Here is a 23,004-nt window from a genome sequence, read left to right on the forward strand (position 1 = left end):
GACTAGATTATCTTACTTCTAGGTGGAACTTAAAATGCAGGGACAGAAAGGAAAAACACAAAGTGAAACTTAGACAGGGTAGGATATACTGCACCAAGGCTCAAGACTCTGAGGAAGTAGCGTGTGGGAGGGGGTGAGTAGGACCTTGGGATCTTAATCTGTGATGATGGAAAAGATTTTAAGATGGGGTGACTGTGTTCTGTAGACATGTCCACTGGAAGATGAGAAGCTGCACCCATGTTTCAACAACATACTGTAAATTATTTATCCTTCAATAAAATGGAAAACAAAAAGGAAACGAGTTTAAAACTAAATCCTTCTCAGCTTTTGTTGCTATTGCTGTTGCTGTTTGTTTGTTTGACAGAGAGGCAGAGAGGCCAAGAGAGAGTAAAGGAGACCACAGCACAACAAAGTTTTCTTCAATATGGGGGATGGGGGGGGACTGGACTTGAATCTGGGTCAAAGCAGCACACTAATAAAGAAAGTTATTTTGCCAACTATAAACACTTTCTCTGGTGCCAGGTGGTGGCACTCCTGGTTGAGCACATATGTTACAATGCTCATGATCCAGGTTTAAGCCCCCAGTCCCCACCTGCAGGGCGGAAAGCTTTGCATGTGGTGAGGCAGTGCTGCAGGTGTCTCTCTGTCTCTCTCCCTCAGAGTCCTTGAGTCCTTGAGCATAGTAATGTGTGTGCTCAACGAAGTGTGCTACCTCCTGTTCCCTGGTATCTATCTTCCTCTCTCCTCATCTGCTCCTTCACTCCCAATTTCTCTTTGTACTATTCAGTAAAATGGGGAAAAAAAGATGTCCTTCAGGAGTAGTGGATTTGTAGTGCCAGCACAGAGGCTTAACATAACCCTGGCAGAGAAAAAAGAGAGAGAGAATTAAGTGACATCATACACAAAAAGCCCCCCTTTGAATTACCAAAAGCAGTATTAAAAGAAAAAGTAAAAGTACAAATCATTGACTTTTCTGCATTAACTTAAATCTTTAATTTTGATAAATAATATTATTTAGATATAATTATATATTATTAGATATAATTATATCATATAATTATATATCACCTATATGATATTATATAATTATAACATATCATATAACTATATGATATAATTATATTTCACTCCAGGTTCAATTTAACTTGTATATAAGAACATATAATTTGTTATTAGGGTCCTTTGGACAATAATATAGAAGAGAAAAATACAGAATATAAAAAAGCTATAGAAAATAACAACTTTATGGAGAAAGAACAGTCATATGCATAAATCATAAAATAAAAATACTTAGTGATAAGTTAGTCTGGTTAGAAATAGTTGACAAGGCAATCAAAAAGAGAAATCTACATTCATGGGATTCAGTTTAATAGGGAAGACAATGATACAATGATACAAGACACTATAAGTAGGAATACTGGGCGGTGGAGCAATCCATAAAGCAAACAAGTTATATTGCGCAAAGACCTGGACTCAAGTCCCTGGTCCCCACCTGTAGAGTGGAAATTTCTTCTAATCCTTCCATTCCCTTCTCACCCCATTTCTCTCTGTCTCTATCATAATAAAATACAGGCAAATAAAAACTTATTTATTTTATTTATTTATTCCCTTTTGTTGCCCTTGTTGTTTTATTGTTGTAGTTCTTGATATTGTCATTGTTGGATAGAACAGAAAGAAATGTAGAAAGGAGGGGAAGACAGAGAGGGGGAGAGAAAGATAGACACTTGTAGACCTGCTTCACCGCTTGTGACTCTCCTGCAGGTGGGGAACCTGGGCCTCGAACTGGGATCCTTATTCGGGTCCTTGGGCTTTGGGCCACGTGTGCTTAACCCACTGCACTATCGCCTGACTCCCAATAAAAACGTTAAAAACCTTTTAAGGATGATATTTAGAAGGATAAAAATGAGGGATTATTTCAGAATTCAAAGATTTTCAGAAAATATACACTAGGCCGTGATTTTAAGAAATAGATTGTCCTTCTCAGGTAGTTTAGTAATGTATGGAAAAGGATAATTTTAGACTGAGAAAACAGATGTGCAGAGGCATTAACTATGAGACCACATGGGATATTCAGGGGAGAATAAGTAGATCCCTATATTTGGAATAGAGTGTATGTGATGACAAAAAAAAATGGGGTGGGAGTGGGTGCAGGAGATACATGACCAGAAATGTGGTAAGGAGGGGATACTATTTTAAATTTTTCTCAGGAATTTCCATACTGCTTTTCATATGATTTCACTAGTTTACATTTCCATCAATAGTTTTTAGAGGTCTCTTTTTCCTATACCCTCTTCAATATCCTGTCTTTTGAATATTAACCATGTTCTTAGATGTAAGATGATATTATATTGATTTGCATTTCTTTAGTAACAACTGAGTTTGTCCAGTATTTTTCATATGCCCCTTGGCCATGTGTATGTATTCTTTGGAAAAGTGACCACTTACATCCTCATTGAAAAAGTTTATTTTTCACATCAGATTTATTTTTGGCATATTTTAAATATTAATCTATTGTCTAGCATGTGATGTGCAAATGTGTCTCCAGTTTGGTAGGATATGTTCTTATTTTAATACATGTTTCTTTTACAATAAAGAGCTGTTTTAGTTTGATGTAAAATCCCATTCATTTATTTTTGCTTTTGTTTCCCTAGCCACTGTATTTTTATTTGTGTAAAAAACAACTTTAGTGACTATGTAGAGTATGAATTAGAGTAAAGAGTACTAATAGAGGACATAAGCAGTAATATATATATATATATATATATATATATATATATATATATATATATTTGAAGCTTTTAGTCCTGCTAAAATATATGCTTGTAATCTCAAGCAATTGGGCAGCAAATGAAGAACCACACTACTTGCTCAGCAGTAGAAATTTTGCCTTCCCAAAATTACCCTGTAGGATTGAATTCTAAACGTCTCCTTCCCTTCTTTATTTTCTCTCCTATTATACTTGGATCCGTTACATAGATAAGAACTTATGCAATCCTCATTTCATATACAATGACATTTAGAAGTATTAAATGTTGAATGGAGGAAAAAGACTGAGTAAAGAGAGAAAAGTACTAGGAAATAAAGTAAGAAATGATAGAGAATGGAAAGGAGGAGGAGGGAAAGAGTCAAAGAAAAGAGGAAAAGAAGAGAGAGGTAGTAAAAGGAGATAGGGGTGTCTGAGGAAGGAAAGTAAGTAAAATAAAAGGGAAAATTAATTGGGGGGATACCCAATAATTTTAGCAAAATTACATTAGCCAAATTCATAGAGATAAATTCAGAAATATAGACAGAGGCTTTGCTAACATATAAATACCAGATTTTTGTTGTTGTTGTTGTTCCTCAAGCCCAGGGTTTCTATGAACACAGATGTTGACATTTAAACCTCCAGGGAAATTCAAGAAGCCTGAAATCACTGACTCCTCTGTGAAACAACTGACAAAGATCTAAAAAGACTAGAGCATTTGGTGAAGGAAAGCAATCACTGGATTCAGAAACACTTTGAAGTGATCGACAGCATTTTCTGATATTCTGAGAGCACCTATCAGAGAGATGGACAAGGTCAGTTTTCAAGAGGTTGAAGTGGACACCATCACTAAACCTCCTGCCCATTTCACCCTGGCTTACCTTCTGATTGCTAGGGATCCCTAGTGAATATGTATACATTAAAGTTGATTGATACATAATTTGTACAATGGATATGTTAAGGAAAATATCTGACTGAATCCCTTCTAAGACAGTACTAAGTATCATTTCTACACTTTCTGAATTCCTTTTTTTAAAAAAAATATTTATTTCCTTTTGTTGCCCTTTTTGTTTTATTGGTTTTGTAGTTATTATTGTTGTTATTGATGCCGTCATTGTTGGATAGGACAGAGAGTAATAGAGAGAGGGAAGACAGAGGAGAGAAAGACACCTGTAGACCTGCTTCACCGCCTGTGAAGGAACTCCCCTGCAGGTGGGGAGCCTGGGACTCAAACTGGGATCTTTACTCTGGATCCTTGCGCTTCGCACCACATGCACTTAACCCGCTGCACTATGGCCGGACTCCCTGAATTACTTTTTGACTTTGGGTTTCCGAAGCACTTGGAAGTTTGAAAAGAAAAGATGATTTCAGTTTTGTTTTAGCTTTGTACTTGAAAAAAAAAAGGGAATGTTAAAAACATCTGAGTAAGTGTCTCTAAATCTCATTGTTATTTGAGGCCAGCAAAGCTGCTCCTGTAGATAGGGTGTTGCTTTGTCATGTACATGACTCATGTTTATGCCCAGCCCCACCACAATGAAGGAAGATGTGTTGTGATCTCTTCTGTTGTCTCTTTCTGCCTCTTTCTCCCTCTCTCTCTAAAAAAACACCAAATAAAAGTAAAATGCAACACAATGGGAAATACGAGTTGCAAAACATTCTAACTATAGAAGAACTAAATTTATAGGTCTCTAGTCAGCCAGTATAGTTCTCTTACAAGTCTGCAAGCCTATGCATTAAATTTATTAACCTGTAGGCAGTTTAAAATAGTATGTAGGCACTCTCAGAACAAATAAACAAAAATTACTTCATTTATACAACTGAAAGGTCAAGTAGTAAATACCCTAATCTTACATATCTTTCCATTCTCTATAACCTGGTTTAGTGAAGTATACTGTTGAATATTATGTCAAAATATGTTTGAAGCAAGAAATCCATTGTTTCAATCTTATTAAAATGAGAAGCTTACAAGAGTATTGAAGACTGTATGCTTTAGAGTTGGAGAATTTGTTTAAATGCCACATTGGTTATTAAGATGAACATTGTTAGTCAACTTACTAAGTATATCTGTACCTTAGTTTGCTCAAGAGTAAAGCCGAAACAATAACATTTTTTAAAAAATGTTTTTGCCTCCAGGGCTATTGCTGGGGCTTAGTGCCTGCACTACAAGTCCACTGCTCCTGGAGGCCATTTTTTCCCACTTAGTTGCTCTTATTGTAACAATAATACTTTCTACATAACTTAAGGAATCATTGGGAATACTGAACCAACCTATGGAAATTTTTATGAAAATACATACATGTAGTTAGCTCTCGAGAGACACTAGGCTTGATAACAGTAGTTGATCATCACTATTACTAAAACGCAGTATAATTTTTGCCCATAGTTAATTGTTTATGCCCCTATCCTCCCACAATCTATAATATCTGCTTGCTTCCAGATTTTTCTAGATATTTCTCTGTTCCACCTTAATTTACCTGTCACTCCCCCAAATTTTACAGTAATTATTTCAATCTTGACGATCATAGTTTCAATTAAGACAATTACATATATATTATTTATATTAATTAATTTCCTTCTCTTATATACACAAAAAACAAATACATATTTTACAAAAGAATATGTATTTTAATTCATCTGATATTTTACATTTCTGCTCATTTTTATTCGTTTCTGTTCTATTAAAAATGGTAGTCATCATACATTAAATTGATTTCATAACTTAGAAATACATAATACATGGTCCACAGTTTTAAAAAAATTATAGAGGAGGGTGGGGGTATAGTGTACTGGTTATACAAAGAGCCTTTCATGCCTGAGGCTCTCAAGTCCCAGGTTCAATCCCTCACCATAAGCCAGAGCTGAGTAGTGCTCTCTGTTAAAAAAAAAAATAGAAAGAAAGAAAAGAAAAAGAAAAAAATTATGGAGGACAGGGGCTAGACATCTAGACATTAAAGTGTGATACTAAGTAATGAGTCATATCATCAGAGGACTAAAATAAACTAACCTAAAGAAATGTAATGAGTAGGGGTGGGGGGGATCGGGCAGTAGCTAAGCGCACATGTCACAAAGCATAAGGACTGGCTCAAGGATCCCGGTTCCCCACCTGCAGGGGGTCTCTTCATAAGTAGTAGACCCTCTCTCCCCTCTCTCCCTCTCTCTTTCCCCTCCTCTCTCAATTTCTTTCTGTCCTATCCAACAACGACATCAATAACATGAACAATAATAACCACAACAACAATAAAACAACAAAGGCAACAAAAAGGGGGAAAAAATAGCCTCCCAGAGCAGTGGATTCATAGTGCAGGCACCTAGCAACAGCAGTAACCCTAGAGGCAAAAAAGAAAAGAAAAGAAATGTATGGACATAAAGCATAGATAGGAGAGATTTCTTTCCAACTTCTAAATCCATGTAAAATGAATTCCTTTCCTAGTGTAGTAGGTTGCTCTATCAACTGCCACATTGTTGGGGCTGGAGACAGAATACTCTAAAGACTACTTATTCAGAGTTCTGTGACTAACTGAGAGTCCGAATTACTTTTTTCAATGACCTGCACCATCACAGAAGTGAGAGCAGGTCAGGAAAAGGGTACTGTCTTCAGGCAAAAGGTCTTTTCATAAACAAGGTTTAAAAAACATCTGAACCTTCAGATAGAAAGTAGTAGGTTTGCACAGGGAATCAAAATAGTTAGGTGGATGATTAAAGATACTTAAAACATAGGGTATGGTAACTGAATCTAAAAGTAGGAGGTTTAAACTCAGCATATAACTGCTATTTATCAATTAGCTTACTGAGAGCCTCTTACTTAACAAAGGTCAGGTAATTAAGTGTCCCAAGTCTAATTGCAAGGAAGACAAAAACAGAAATAAAGCAATGGGACTATATCAAATTGAAAAGCTTTTGTACAGCAAAAGGAACCACCACCCAAACAAAGAGACTCCTTACAGAATGGGAAAGGGAAAATTATCGCCTTTAATGAGATTAATTATATCTATCTATCTATCTATCTATCTATGGAATTGTTAAATTGGTTTTGCTGAAATGGAAGTTCACCCTTGAGATACTATCTGAATGTTGGTTTATAAAAGTTCTTAAGGGACCAGGTAGTTGTTCACTTGGTTAAGTGCTCACATTACAGTGTGCAAGGATACTTCAAGCCCCTGGTCCCCATATGCAGGGGGAAAGCTTCACAAATGGTGAAGTAGGGCTGCAGGTATCTCTTTTTCTCTCCATCTCTTCCTCCCCTCTCAATTTCTCCCAGTCTTATCCAAAAATAAATAAATAAGTTTAAAAAATAAGTTATTAAAATTGATTTAAAAAATGAGGCATGACTATGGACTAACAGTGAACAGCAAAGACCCTCTCCCCAAAACAACAAATATTAACAACTATAGAATCCACAAACCTCATTAAACTGTGGTTGGGACATCCACAGACATCAAGGCCTCAGGTGGGGGTTGATGTTTGTGGACTGGTTGAGAGAGGGCACAAGATTGAAGCCAAGCACCCAGAGTTTGGGAGCTCCAACAACAAACAGCATTTTGCCTCTGAGCAATAGTAGTCAAGGCTACACAGAGTGCTGAGGTAAGAGGGGATAACCTCTGAGCTTTGGCCCATCGACTTGGGAGTGAGAGTCTGCTAAACTGGTGGGATGATCACACCACAGTAGCACTGAATTTGCCTGACCTGTCTGGTTTGCCCCCTCAAACTAAGGCATACCTGCAGAAGGCATTTTGTGGATGCTGACAGCCAAATGAACCCTGCTTCTTCAAACACAGCTGCCACCTGGTAGGAAACCTCCATGGCTTGAATTCAGACTGAAATTCTACAGAGAAGTTATATATACATACTACACAGAGTATAAAACAGCTAAAGGGGGAGTCTGGTGGTAGCGCAGCGGGTTAAGTGCATGTGGTGGCGCAAAGCGCAAGCATAAGGATCCCGGTTTGAACCCCTGGCTTCCCACCTGCAGAGGAGTTGCATCACAGATAGTAAAGCAGGTCTGCAGGTGTCTATATTTCTCTCCTCCTCTCTGTCTTCCTCTTCTCTCCCCATTTCTCTCTGTCCTATGTAACAATGACAGCATCAATAACAACAACAATAACTACAACAACAATTTAAAAAAGGGGCAACAAAAAGGAAAATAAATAAATACAATTAAATTAAATTAAATTAAAAAACAGCTAAAGGAAATAACAAGAAACATAACCCCAACCCCCTACCCCACCTCTTAATATATAAACAAAGTAAAATATAATAATTATAATAATAGCACAACCTATTCGCTAGCAATAATTAGCACAATAAATGTGCAAACAATAGAGAAATAGCAAAAACAAATTTCAGAACTAGACAACTCAAAAAGACAGGAATATACAGGACTACAGAAAATTTTAACTATAGCGAGACTATCAGAGAAAGACTACAGAAAACTGACTCATTATGAGATCTCTCCAAGAGTCTAAAAACTATACTGAGAATCACACTCGAGAGTTGAAAGAATATTTTATTAAGGAATTAGGAAATATAAAGGAAGAGCTCCAAAAAAGAGCTCTCCAATAAATTAGGAAACATAAAAGAACTTCTAACAATTCACCAAGCAGTTAGGAAGCATGAAGGAAAAACTTAAGATAAAATTTCAGTGTGCTAAAATAAAGACACTTTGAGCATAGTACAAATTCATGTATCAGGCTTTGGGAGTATACTCACTCAGGCAGAGTAAAGAATATCTAAACTAGGAAGACGGTCGGTAGCACAGCAGGTTAAGTGCAGGTTGCACAAAGCTCAAGGACAGTCGCAAGGATCCCGGTTCAAGACCCTGGGTCTCCACCTGCAGGGGAGTCGCTTCACAAAGTGGTGAAGCAGGTCTGCAGGTGTCTTTCTCTCCCCCTCTCTGTCTTCCTTTCCTCTCTCCATTTCTCTCTGTCCTATCCAACAACAATGACATCAATAACAACAGCAATACTAGCTACAACAATAAAATGACAAGGCAACAAAAGGAAATAAATAAATAAATAAATATCGTAAAAATAAAATAAAGATCTGGGAGCTGGATGGTGGCACAGCTGGTTGAGTGTGTATGGCATGAAGCGCAAGGGCCGGTGTAAGGATCACAGTTCCAGCCCCCGCCTCCCCACCTGCAGGGAGTTCATTTCACAGGGGGTGAAGCAGGTCTGCAGTTGTCAAACAAAATATCTAAAGTAGAAGATACAATTAGTAACTCTTTCAATTTAAAGATAATGGAGAGGAAATGTTTAGAGAGAATGAAGCAACCCTCTGTGAAATAGAAGACTTTAATAAAAGGTTAAATGTAACAGTGAAAGGAATTCCTGGGACATAGAACAGGGTGAAGGGAACAGAGACTATATTCAGAGAAATTATAGCTGAGAATTTTCCTTACCTGCGCAATCTTCAGAACATTAACTTCCTGGAAGCAGACAGTATACCCTGGTACCTAAATATGAAAATAACGACACCAAGATATATCATAATAAAATTATCAAAATTTAAAAACAAGAAAAGAATATTGAAGATTGCTAGGGAAAAGAAAGAAGTGACATACAAAGGCAAAGCTATCAGGATCTCATCATATTCTCTTCACTAAACCTAGAGGTAAGGAGAAAGTGGAACTATATATTTAAAATACTAAAAGATGAGAACTTCCAGCCACATAATCTTTAACCTTCAAAGTTGTCCTTAAAATATGAGGGAGAAATAAAGATCTTTTCAAATATTCAAAAGCTAAATGAATTTGTCACCATCAACCCTATCTTGCAGGAATTGAGAGAAGCATGCAGGAAAGTGGGCCCTACCCTAAGGTTCCAGGACTGGAGAAAATATAGGCTCTATAGTGGAAATGTGATGTTCCTGCTGTCTTAGGGTTCAAGAAGACAATGGATAGTTATTGTTATCATCAAATTATTTGGTGATTGGGTTAACTTTGAAAAGTCCCTTTGTTAGGGTTTGGGGTATAATACTAAACACCTTGTATAGCTGTGCTACCAGTTACTTCTGTTCTCCCTGGTCTAGGCTTTTGAGAGAGTCAACATATCAAAGACAGCCTATGTATTAAAAAGACTCAGTCTGTGTTTTAAGAAGTTCTAGACATATGATTAATTTTTCCCCCTCTCATATTAATTAAATAGTGGTTTATATGTCTACATTTTAATAGGAGTATATATAAACACCATTCAATGGTCCTAACACATAGACACACACACACACACACACACACACACACACACACACACACACACACATATATATATATACATACATACACACACACAGAACTTTCTATCTCAAAAGAAATGAATAAACACTTCTCAAGTTCACATGGGGCATTCACAAGGATTGCCCATATATTGGGCCACAAAGACAGTTTAAGCAAATATGTGAATATTAAAATCATAAAATACATCTTCTCTGACCATGATGGTTCAACCACAAAATGAAAAAAAATGCTCCAAAGTATGGAGATATGCTTCTGAATAATGCATGGGTCACTGAAAAAATAAAAAAATCAATTAAGAATTTCCTCAATAACAATGAAATTTAAGAAATCAGTTATCAGACACTATGGTTCACAGCAAAAGCAATCTTGAGAGGGAAGTTTATAGCCAGACAGTCCCAAATTAATAAAGAGGAGAAATCACTAATAAATCATCTAATAACCCAACTGAGCTAACTCGAAACAGAGCAACAAAGAGGTCCAAAGTTGAGCAGGAGATAGGAAATAGTTAAAATCAGAGCAGAAATCAATGGAATAGAAAACAAGAAAATAATCAGGAAGATTAATGAAACCAAGAGGTGGTTTTATGAGAGAATAAATGAAATAGATAAACCACTAGCTATACTCATTTAGAGAAATCTATGGTAAAATAACTTGAAATGGAAAAGTAGATATTACAACAGATGAAGCAGAGATACAAAAAATCAAGCAAGGCTATTATGGACATCTATAGAGAAATAAATTCAACAATGTAGAAGAAACAGATACATTTTTAGAGCAATACCAACTGCCAACCTTGACACAAGAAATAAATAAATAAAGGCCAATAACTATTTTAGAAATTGAAACAGTAATCAAAAGCTTCCCCAAGAACAAAGATGGCTATACTGATGAATTCTATAAGACATTCAAGAGGCTACATGGTAGTGCACCTGGTTGAGCGCACATGTTACAGTGCACAAAGACTCAGGTTCAAGCCTTTAGTCCCCACCTGCAGAGGGGGAAAGTTCATAAGTGGTGAAGCAGAGCTGCAGGTGTCTCTCTGTCTCTCTCTTTCTCTATCACACCCCCTCAATTTCTGGCTGTCTAGCAAATAAATAAAGTTAAAGAAATATTTAAAAACAAACATTCAAAAAAGAACTAACACACATTCTCCTCAAAATCTCTCAGAAAATAGAAGTAAAGGAAATACTCCCAAACACATCACATGAGCCTAATACCACTTTGGGGAAAGCAGGAAAGAACTCCACCAAAAAAGAAAACTATATATCTATATCCCTGATGAACATTGATGCAGAGATCCTCAACAAAATCTTTGCTAATCAAATCCAACAATATTTTAAGAGAATAATCCATCATGACTAAGTGGGATTCATCCCTGGGAAATAGGGGTGGTTCAATATTTGTAAGCCAATCAAAGTAATCCATCATATCAACAAAAAAAGAGATAAAAATCACATGACCTTACCAATTGCTGCAGAAAAAATATTTGACTAAGTCCAACACCCATTTATGATAAAAGCCCTCCAGAAATTTTGAGTGAAAGGAAAATTCCTCAACATAATAAAGGCTATATATATCAAACACAGTGTTAATAGCATGCTCAATGTGGAAACATTGAAAGCTTTCCCCCTAAAATTAGGAACTAGGCAAGGATGCTCACTCTCACTATTTCTATTCAACATATTCCTAGAAGTCCTTGTCATCACAACCAGGCAAGAAAGAAATCTCAGAAGAATTCAGATGGAAAAGATCAAGTTAAAATGGAGTTATACCTAGAGTACCCCAGAAACTCTGCCAAAAAACTACTGGAAATCATCAATAAGTTCAGTAAAGTAGCACGTTAAAAATTAATAACTCATAAATATGTGTCATTTCTTTATACAAAAAATGGACCAGAGGAAAGGGAACTCAAGGAAGCAATCTCATTTACAATTGATTCCCAAAATATAAAATACCTAGGAATAAATCTAACAAAACTGGTGAAGGACCTTTTTCAATGAAATCTATAAGACATTTTTAAAAGAAATAGAGGATGACACAAAGAAATTAAATAATACCCCCTGTTCATGGAGTGAAAAAATAAATATCACTAAAATTGTAATCCTGCCAAAAGCAATCAGTGGATTCATTGAAATCTTTATTAAAATCCCAGTGACATATTTCTAAGAAATTAAGCAGCTTACCCAAAAATTCATGTGGAATTATAAATAACCACAAATAGCAAAAGCTCTCGTTAGAAAGAAGAAGAAAGAGGCATCACAATTCATGCCTTCACTTTATATTGCAAAGCAACAGTAGATAAAACAGTGTGGTACTGAAACCAAAATAAAGGACACATGGACCAGTGGAACAGGATATAGAGCACAGAAGTATATCCACACATGTATGGCACATTATATATGATAAATGGGCTGAAACTGTCCAGTGGGGAAAAGAAACTCTTTAACAAATAGTTTTGGGTGAATTAGACAACCACATGTAGAAAAATGAAACTAGACCACCACCTAACACTGCACCAAAATTAACTCAAAATGGATCAAAGATATAGATATTAAACCTGAAATTATAGAGTAGTCATATAGAAGTATACATTGTTGAAATATTTCAGGATGTAACATTAAAGAGATATTTGATGACACCACCTCGTGGGCAAGAGAAATAAAACCAAAAATGAATGAATGACACTATAACATATTAAAAACTTGAACACATCAATAGAAAAATTCATAAGGATAAGCAGGAAAATCAGCAAATGGGAAAAAATTTGCAAACTACACTTCAGACAAGCAGTTGATATCAAACATGTAGAATTCATACAGCTCAACAAAAACCAAAAGAACAACCCAATAAAAAGGTAGGCAGAGGGAGTCAGGCAGTAGCACAGCAGGTTAAGCGCAGGTGGAGCAAAGCACAAGGACTGGCACAAGGATCCCACTTTGAGCCCCCGATTCCCCACCTGCAGGGGAGTCGCTTCACAAGCAGTGAAGCAGGTCTGCAGGTGTCTATCTTTCTCTCCCCCTCTCTGTCTTCCCCTCCTCTCTCCATTTCTGTCTGTCCTATCCAACAACAACGACATCAATAACTACAATAGAACAACAAGGGCAACAAAAAGGAATAAATAAATATTTAAAAAATCTTTTTTTAAAAAAAAAAAAGGTAGGCAGAAGATATGAAAAGAAGAAGAGATTCTCTAAAGAAGAGATACACAAGGTCCATAGACAAATGTGGAAATGCTCCAATTCGCTCATCATTAGAGAAATGCAAATTAAAACCCCATTGAGATTCCACCTCACACCTGTCTCTTTTAGTCTCTGAGTTTCGGTTTCTGTCTTCCACTCTCTTTTTATCTGAAGCAAAACACAGGCCTAAGGTAGTAAAGCCCTGAGTAATGACAACAAACAAACAAACAAACATCATTTCTTAGCATCTTGGAATATTACTCCTAGACAGTAAAAGGGTACAAAAGCAATACTTTCTTTGTCATTTATTTTATCTATCTATCTATCTATCTATCTATCTATCATCTATCTATCTATTTTGCCTCCAGGGTTATTTCTGGAGCTTGGTGCCCGCACTACAAATCCACTGCTCCTGCAGGTTATTTTTTCCCCTTTGTTGCCCTTATTGTTTATTGTCATCATCATCATTATTGTTGTTGTTGTTGCTGTCATTGTGGTTGGATAGGACAGAAAGAAATCAAGAGAGTAAGGTAAGACAGAGAAGGGGAGAGAAAGATAGACACTTGCAGACATACTTCACTTATGAAGTGACTCCCCCTCGCAGGTGGGGGGCCAAGGGCTGCAGTCAGTATCCCTGTGCAGGTCCTTGTGCTTTGTGCCATGTGTGCTTAACCTACTGCACTACCACCTCACCCCCAAAAGCAATACTTTCAAAGGTTATTTGGATCTCTGTTCACAAATACACTATTAATAAAAGCAAAAGTATGGATACAGTTTAAATGCCCAACAGGTAACTAGATAAAGAATTTGTGAGATATATATTCCATGGAATTTTGTTGGGTCATTAAAAAAAGGTGATATTAATTTAAAGACAAAATATACGCAATTGAAGGTGAATATATTGAATGAAATGAAAGTGAAAGACAAGTTATGGACTATAGATGCCCCAAAAAAACCTGTGAAAAATAATAACCACACTGATTCTTATATTCTGCAAGAACTATGGTGATTAGCAGTAAAATTGGGGTGTAGAAGGAGGTTTCTTCTTGGTGTGATGGCACAATAACTTCAGTGTTGGTACAGTGAGATTTACACACACACTCAAGTGCCACAAGTCAGTGTAGAGGTGTGTGAAAAACAACTATTCTAAAATCTTTAATATTTTAATTTAATAAAGACATTTTTAAAAAAATATAGGATTGAACATTAAATGATGAAAATTTTGTAAATTCAGATTAGTTCCTACCTGGGAATTTCTGAATAAAAATTCTAGAATTTTCCAAAGTTCATGATTGGTTTAAGACCTACAAAATACAAGGACAGAAAGGGAAAGCACAAAGTAAAACTTGGACTGGGTTTGTTGTATTGCTACCAAACAATGGAATCTGGGGCAGAAGAGATTGGGGTTTGGAGGGTGGAAACTTTTGATTCCTTGTGTATGGTGGTGAAAAAGAATCTGAATTAGAGGTGAGAGAGATTTTTAGACACCTATGATGGGGAGATGAGATACTGTACCCATGTGTCAATAACTGTACTATAAGCCATTAAATTAGCTCCAATGAAATGATAAAAGAAACAAAAACAAAAATTTACAAAATAAATACTTTTTATGATAATGAAAAATTTAGAATAGCCAAAGTTCTTTTTATATTTTTTTTCAAATGTAAGAGCAGTCTACGTGTATGTGTGTGTGAGAGAGAGAGAGAGATAGAGATACAGATAGAGAGTCAGAGACACTAAAAAAAAATCATTATTATATATTTTCCAGTGTGGTTATCACTGGAGCCCAGAGCCCTCATGACTCCAAAATTCCAGGCAACCACTTCTTTTCTTTTTAGGATAGAAATTGAGAGACAAAGAGAAGTTGAGAAGGAAGGAGAGATTTTGTAGCACAGTTTATCACTAGTGAAACTTCCCTTACCCAGGTGGTCCCATGTGGTTGCCTGAGGCTCTAGCCCTATACTGGCACATGGTAACCTGTGTGTTTTACTGTACTCAGCTATGTACTGGGCCCTTAATATGAATATTTTTTAATGTAAAATTATTTTTCTGAAGAATCAAACCACCAAATTTCACCATATACAAAAATTTACTAAGTGGACCAAAGACATGGGCATTAGAGCAGAAACTATCAAATATATAGAAGAAAATATTGGCAGATCACTTCATAATCTATGTCCTGGAAATGTCTTCAAAGACTCTAATCCAATGACAATCAATAAATAAATAAATAAATACCAATGAAACTACATTAAACTGAAAAGCTTTGGCACAACAATGAAAACCAATACCAAATCAGGAAGACATTCTACCAAGTTGGAGAAGATCTTTATACAATATATCAGATACAAGATCAATAAATACATGAAGAACTCAGTAAACTTGACAACAAAAAACCAAATATGGGCTGAGGACAAGGACACAGTACACCAAACAAGATCCAGAGAGCTAACAGACACATGGGAAAGTACTCAAAGCCACTGATTATCAGAGAAATGCAAAAAAAAATAACAATGAGATACCATTTAACCCTTCTAAAAAAGTCTGGAGACTTCTTAGAACCCCAACCAACATCTTTTGTTTTTTTCCTTTTTTTTTTTTTTAATATACTTACCACAGGGAGATGAGAAGTTGTACTATGTGTCAACAATTGTACTTTAAACAGTTTATCCACTAATAAAATGAAAAAAATAGTAGTAAATAGTAGTATTACTACAAAATAAACAATTGTTAAATTGGAAATTTGGTTTATTGTAATAGCATTCCAAAATGATCTTTAAATAAATATATATATATATATATATATATATATATATATATATATATGTTATACTATCAGTAACTATAACCTTTGAAATATTTCTTTAAATAAAATATGTGAATCAATTTAAGGAGTGGGGCATAGACAAAAACCATCTACCTATCTAGGTTTCACAAACTATAAAAGGATATGAGCTTAAACTGAGCCATGGATAAGAAATAGTTTGGAATGCAACTTAATGTTACCTGTAATTCACTTGATATTAATGTTACTATTACTAGAGCTATTGCTTAACACTGTGACTCAGATGACTCCAGCAGTTCTGTAGACTTCTAAGTTAGTCTTTGGTTTTTCTATGTTCAAATAACCTCCCTGCCACTTCTTCAGGGTATTTATGTCTTTATATTATTTTGATATTTCATTGGCAAACATTTGCAACATTGTGGCTTGAATACTGAGGTCATCTTGTCTCTCAAGAAACAGTCAATACTAAATGATGCTTTAATGAAGTTCTGTTATTGGTAGATCTTTCCTACATGGCTAGTTTTACTAAGCTGCTGGATACGGGAATTGTAGAGATTTCTGAGCAATGGAGACTGGAAATGGAGAAATAGAAGGAGATATTGAACTTAAAAATAAAAATAAAAATTTAAAACATTTCCCAACTACTATTCCCAGTAGCTGTATGTAGCAAAACAACTCATTCATTTTCCTGAGATTCCTAGGGGGATTTATGTAATCTGAAATCACCGATTTGTTTTAGAATGGAAAAAAAAATCTGTCCAACAGTTCTTATTTCATATTTATAGTAAACTATATTAAATATTTAAGTAGGAAATTACCCCAGATTCCAAATGACCCATAAATAATTCAGATTGTCAACTTTTGGCAGATCCATTAGAAACAGTTGTTGTTTGTGAAACAATTGAGAAGTCGAATACAGATATATGCATATGGGGAATATACCACTGTGCTTTGCAATGAAGCCTGTCATACTTCTCTGTTCGCAGACTTGATATACATGTTCATAAACCAAAATTATACTTAGAGGTAGTTATTAGCAGGTCAGAAGGGATATCTCACCCAGCAAAAAAACGTTTAATAGACTTTTAGCATTGGATGACATTTTACAACACTAATTTTAAGATAGTGTTGAAAAAAGAGAAAGGTGTTTATTTTGAACATTAGCTTACATGATCAATACCCACTTTCAAAAATGATACGTGAGTGCCCAATATTTGGAAATCACAATGTTGACTAGGAAGGAAAGGTGAGATAAAGTTAAGTTGACCTGGGAGACGGGTCAACTGTCTTACTGTGTCTTACCATATATGAGCTACTAGTTTTGGTCTCTGGTACCATATAGGAGTGTCAATGACATAATCAGAGTTAATTGCATGGATAGGAGAGTGCCCTCCCTTTCTCTTTCTCTTAAAGTGAACAAAATTGAAAAACAAAGGAGGCCACTCAGCAGTATTGCACATGTGGGAGGCCCACAGTTCATGTACCTGCAATGCATTAAAAATTGCTTTGATGGGAGTCGGGCAGTAGCACAGCGGGTTAAGCTCAGGTGGCACAAAGCGCAAGGACCGGCATAAGGATCCCGGTTCAAGCCCCCAGCTCTCCACCTGCAGGGGAGTTGCTTCACAAGTGGTGAAGTAGGTCTGCAGGTGTCTATCTTTCTCTCTCCTCCCTGTCTTCCCCATCTCTCTCCATTTCTCTTGGTCCAATCCAACAATGACAACAACAATAATAACTACAACAATAAAACAACAAGGCCCAGAAACAAAAATCAACTCCAAATGGATCAAAGACCTGGATGTTAGACCAGAAAAAATCAAATACTTAGAGGAAAACATTGGTAAAACACTTTCCCACCTACACCTCAAGAACATCTTTGATGAAATAAACCCAATTGCAAGAAAGACTAAAGCAGAAACAAACCAATGGGACTACATCAAATTGAAAAGCTTCTGTACATCCAAAGAAACTATTAAACAAACAAAGAGACCCCTCACAGAATGGGAGAAGATCTTCACATGCCATACATCAGACAAGAAACTATTCACCAAAATATACAAAGAGCTCAGCAAACTTAGCACCAAAAAAGCAAATGACCCCATCCAAAAATGGGCAGAGAATATGAACAAAACATTCATCTCAGAGGAGATCCAAAAGGCTAACAAACATATGAAAAACTGCTCCAGGTCACTGATTGTCAGAGAAATGCAAATTAAGACAACACTAAGATACCACCTCACTCCTGTAAGAATGGCATACATCAAAAAGGACAGCAGCAACAAATGCTGGAGAGGATGTGGGGACAGAGGAACCCTTTTGCATTGCTGGTGGGAATGTAAATTGGTCCAGCCTCTGTGGAGAGCAGTCTGGAGAACTCTCACAAGGCTAGACATGGACCTTCCATATGATCCAGTAATTCCTCTCTTGGGGTTATACCCCAAGGACTCCATAACACCCAACCAAAAAGAGGTGTGTACTCCTATGTTCATAGCAGCACAATTCATAATAGCTAAAACCTGGAAGCAACCCAGGTGCCCAACAACAGATGAGTGGCTGAGAAAGCTGTGGTATATATACACAATGGAATACTATGCAGCTATCAAGAACAATGAACCCACCTTCTCTGACCCATCTTGGACAGAGCTAGAAGGAATTATGTTAAGTGAGCTAAGTCAGAAAGATAAAGATGAGTATGGGATGATCCTACTCATCAATAGAAGGTCTTTTTAACAAACAGATATACCAGTATAGTATATAAAATCAATACCCAATGTGTTGACATGATTAAATGATTACCATTTTTTAGCATTATCTTAAACTGCTTAGACAGTTTAAGTACACTATTATAACTTAGTTTATTAAGATCTTTACCCACCACAGAGTTATCATGAGTAAGCATAGATATAAAACTCTTAATAGATTTTGCCCCTTAGAACTATAATATGGCAATTTAAAAGACTAAAATAAACCTCATAACTTAAATATTCAAAATAATAATTTTGTTAAATCAGGATTTTCCAAAACAAATCTTCTGTCAGACCAAAAACACCATTTGCCAAGAATAAATCTGACAGCATCTTAAAACAAACCAGATAATTTTTAAAAGCAGAAAGATATAAAGAGGAAAACCAGAGCAAAAGCCTCAGGCTAGAAAATCATTAATATAGCCACTGTGTTATTTTTCACTCACCTAAGCCAGTTCTACTTCTTTAGTTGAGAAGGTATTTTAAAACTTTTACATGTCAATAACCTTTCTGCCATTTTCCACACAGGAGATAGAGACACATCTTCAGTGTGTGATACCTAACTTGAGAGGCTCTGTTTGATTTTAAAGAGCATAAATTTAAGTTATCTTTTTAACCTCTTATAGCAAATTCCATAACCAGGATCTCTAAACCAAATTCAAAGTTAGTTTAACTAATTTTTTAAACTTTAAACAAACTCTAATTACTTAGAGAGTTAACACATACTAGTGACTTCTTAAACCATCTCCAGTGTCAGACAAATGCCAAATTTGTTGTGGAAATACATAGATAATATGCATATCAATTTGGAGAAGATGAATTGTCACATTAAATACTTAAGACTTCAAATCTTTAGCTGCCTTAGCAAATTAATTTTTACCCTTATATTACCACATAAGAACTGTATTGAAAACTCTTTTTTAAAGAACTTTGATAAGAATGCAGCTTTAAAGTTACTTACACTTTTAACCTTAAGATTAACGTTTCTCAGGCCATAAAAGCAAACCTAAAACACGCATATAAGCATGTAGTCTATAACACACAAGAGGAGAAAACCTTTATTATCAAGACATATCATAGTCACCTTTTTTATCATTTAGATATCTGGGGCTGATTGCTTAGGGGAAAAGAACAGCTTTTAACCAGTACAGACACATCTTAGCAGAATATCTGGTAGAACACAAATTCAGATCTGCACTCACACAGTTTTCAAGATGAAACATCTCACATTTATACACTAAGATTTTTCTTTTAACCAACAGCTCCTAGGACAACCTTAACTAGCCCTAGAAAAAACAAGGAGAAAGAAACAAATTCTTTCTGCTTCTCTCCACAAGAAGCCCAAGAGGACCAAGGACAGTTTCCAGACATCTCCAGTCACCTCATCTTCACAAAAACTCTTGCTGTGCCCATCTTAAGAGTTACCCTGACCAAGTTCCCTCCAAAATGGGTCACACACCAAAGAATTCAGTCATTCGAAACACTCACCCACAAAACATAGCTTGTCAGTCAGTGCTGAAGATCAGGCTAGGTCCAGACCAAAACAGCAAAAGGCTAGGGTACTCCAAAGAGAAAAGCTAAAATTACCAGGAGCTTGTTCTCCCAGCTGGGGAGTGTCAGAAACCAAACCCTAGTGAAAGAGGAAAACAACTAGAATATCTAGTACAACAATGATTAGGATAACAGACAACAGGGAAACTCAGCTGCTATGAGTGGTCAGAAAGCTTTAAATGTTGGGGAGCTCATGAGCTGGCCAGGTGTGCCCCTGCAGCTGGGACCCGAAAGGTGGTCAGGGAGGGACCTTGACAGACTGACAGACAGATGGCCAGAAGGCTGCCTGGTTTGACTGGGTGGCCATCCCCCTTCTACACACCTTCACTGGAGTGGGTAAAGCCACAAGCACACTAGCACTAGCACCCGTCCGCACCCACGGGCCTGTCCCAGGTGACAGCTGCACCGAGGCAGGGAGGAGGGTCACCCCTGTGCTAGAGCTGCTGCCTGGCCTGGCTCCCGACCCCATATGCGACCAGCCCGCCTGACTCCTGTGCGGGCGGGGGTGGCACCCTCAGGGTCCTGCTTGGGCCAGCCTGAGGACACGCTTCTGCTACTCAGGCTTAATAGAGAGACAAAGACAAGGCAAAATTCAGCTGGTAACTTCAGGCTGAAACCAAGTCTGGTTCCATCACTCTGAGTTGATTTTCTAATGTTGATCAAAAAGACACAGGGATGCAAAAAACACAGAAACACATCTTACATCGAAGGTGGGCCACTTTGAGGAACAAAAAGTCATGAGTTTATATTTACGCACCCCTACCCCCAAACTATGAGCTCGGGCCTTAACTTCGCCCATGTGGCCAGTAACCAGGTCCAGTGGGGAAGATGTCGCCTGGCCCATTCCTGTAAAGTGAAAGTAAGTGAACACGAAATACAGACTGACAAACAGACAAGACACACACAGACAGACAAGCATACTTAGAGACAGCCACAGAGAAGAGGAGCCAGTCCTGCCATGACAGCTCCCCCCTGGAGCTGCTTCCAGCCGCGGGGCCAAACAGTAGGAGCCAATCCTGCCACGAAAAGCTCCTGAGCCCCCTGGGCTGTGCGGTTCCCATTGCAGCCTTTGTTGGTGGCTGCAGTACCGTCAAACCAGTGCCAAACCCCAGTCCTCCGACTGTGCAGGCCTCAGCTCCCACGTCTGGCCTGGCTATACTGGCACCTGTCCTCTGACTTCTGTCCATCAGACTTCAGTCTCAGGAATTACCCAGCATTAGTGTGGCATGGCACACCCCACACTAGTTCGGGAGCGAGACCCTGGGCAGCCGGTCTCTTCCTGCTCCCCTTCCTGCAACCGAGAGGCCGTCGCCTCCGGTGCTGAGGCTGGGGTTTCCATGGTGCCCCACAATCCACAAGCCTCTACCCAATCCACGGAGACAAAACACAAGATGGTACCATGCACTAAAATCAGGCCTGACTTACCGGTGCCGGGCAGAGCCTCCAAGGCCTCCTAGGGTCCGGACCCAGGATGGGGTGTCTTCAGGAATCCCCATCTGAGGAGATCTCGCTGGGGCCTCCAAATGTTAGTGAGCAAAAATCAAACCACCATCCACTGCAAGGAAGCAAAAGATGTTTATTCACGAATTCGAATCCGGGCCGAGTGGTGACTGACAGCAGTGTACCAGCTCGACCCTGAACAAGGCTCAAACCACACAATTTATAGGAATTCAGACTACACTCAGGGAGGGGGAACAAATCACCTTATCAGCCTATATCCAATAACATGCTATAGAAAACTCAAAATCCAATCATTTCAAACTTAGCAAAAGCATGATCCATTCAAAGCAAAGCGCTGGCTAGTTTCAAACATTGCAAAATCACACAACTGATAGAATCTAGCCAGGTAGGGTCACCCCATCCCCCTGCCATCAGCTGCCCCTTCCTAGAAAATAATTTCCTAGTGCAAAGGCCCTGATAATTTCTGCCTGTTTGCAGGGTCTTGGTAAACAACCGGTGGCTTACCGATTAGGTCCTGTTCTTCAAGGGGGAAAGGGCAAGGAATTTTCCATCTCACACTACAAGCAACTTATACTAAAAGGAACTTAAAAACTTGTGCATAAAAAGGGAACTTCAAGGCTACTGCCTTTTACATTGGTGAGTGGGTGGGGGGGGTTGGGGGTGAGGTAGATGGGATGGGGTACAGTATTTTGTTGGTGGTAATGGTGTTTATGTACACTTATATTAACTTGTAGTCATATAAATCACTAATTAATTAGAGGGAAAAAATTGATTGAATGTCTCAAACTTTTTAATGCACAGACCATAGGCTGAGTCTTTGAAATGTTGACTCTCTTAAAAGCTGAGACCAGGGAGAACAGCAGCAACCAGTGACATTATAAGACACAGCTCTGGGAGTCGGATGGTAGTGCAGCGAGTTAAGCACACATGGTGCAAAGTGCAAAGACTGGCATAAGGATCTTGGTTTGAACACCTGGCTCCCCACCTGCAGGGAAGTCACTTTACAGGTGGTGAAGCAGGTCTGCAGGTGTCTATCTTTCTCTCCCCATCTCTGTCTTCCCCTTCTCTCTCCATTTCTCTCTGTCCTATCCAACAATGATGACATCAATAATAACAACAACAATAAAACAAGACAACAAAAGGGAATGAATAAATAAATAAATACAAAAAGAAATTAAAAAGACATAGCTATATAAATTATGGTGATACTGTATATGATACAGGGACTTTCAAAGTTAACCAACTTCCAAATAACTTGGTTACAGCAATAACTATCTATTGCCTTCTTAAAACCAAAGGCAGCAAGAACCTAC

This window comes from Erinaceus europaeus, chromosome 3 (genome assembly GCF_950295315.1).
Source record: "Erinaceus europaeus chromosome 3, mEriEur2.1, whole genome shotgun sequence".
In the NCBI taxonomy this organism is placed as follows: Eukaryota; Metazoa; Chordata; class Mammalia; order Eulipotyphla; family Erinaceidae; genus Erinaceus; species Erinaceus europaeus.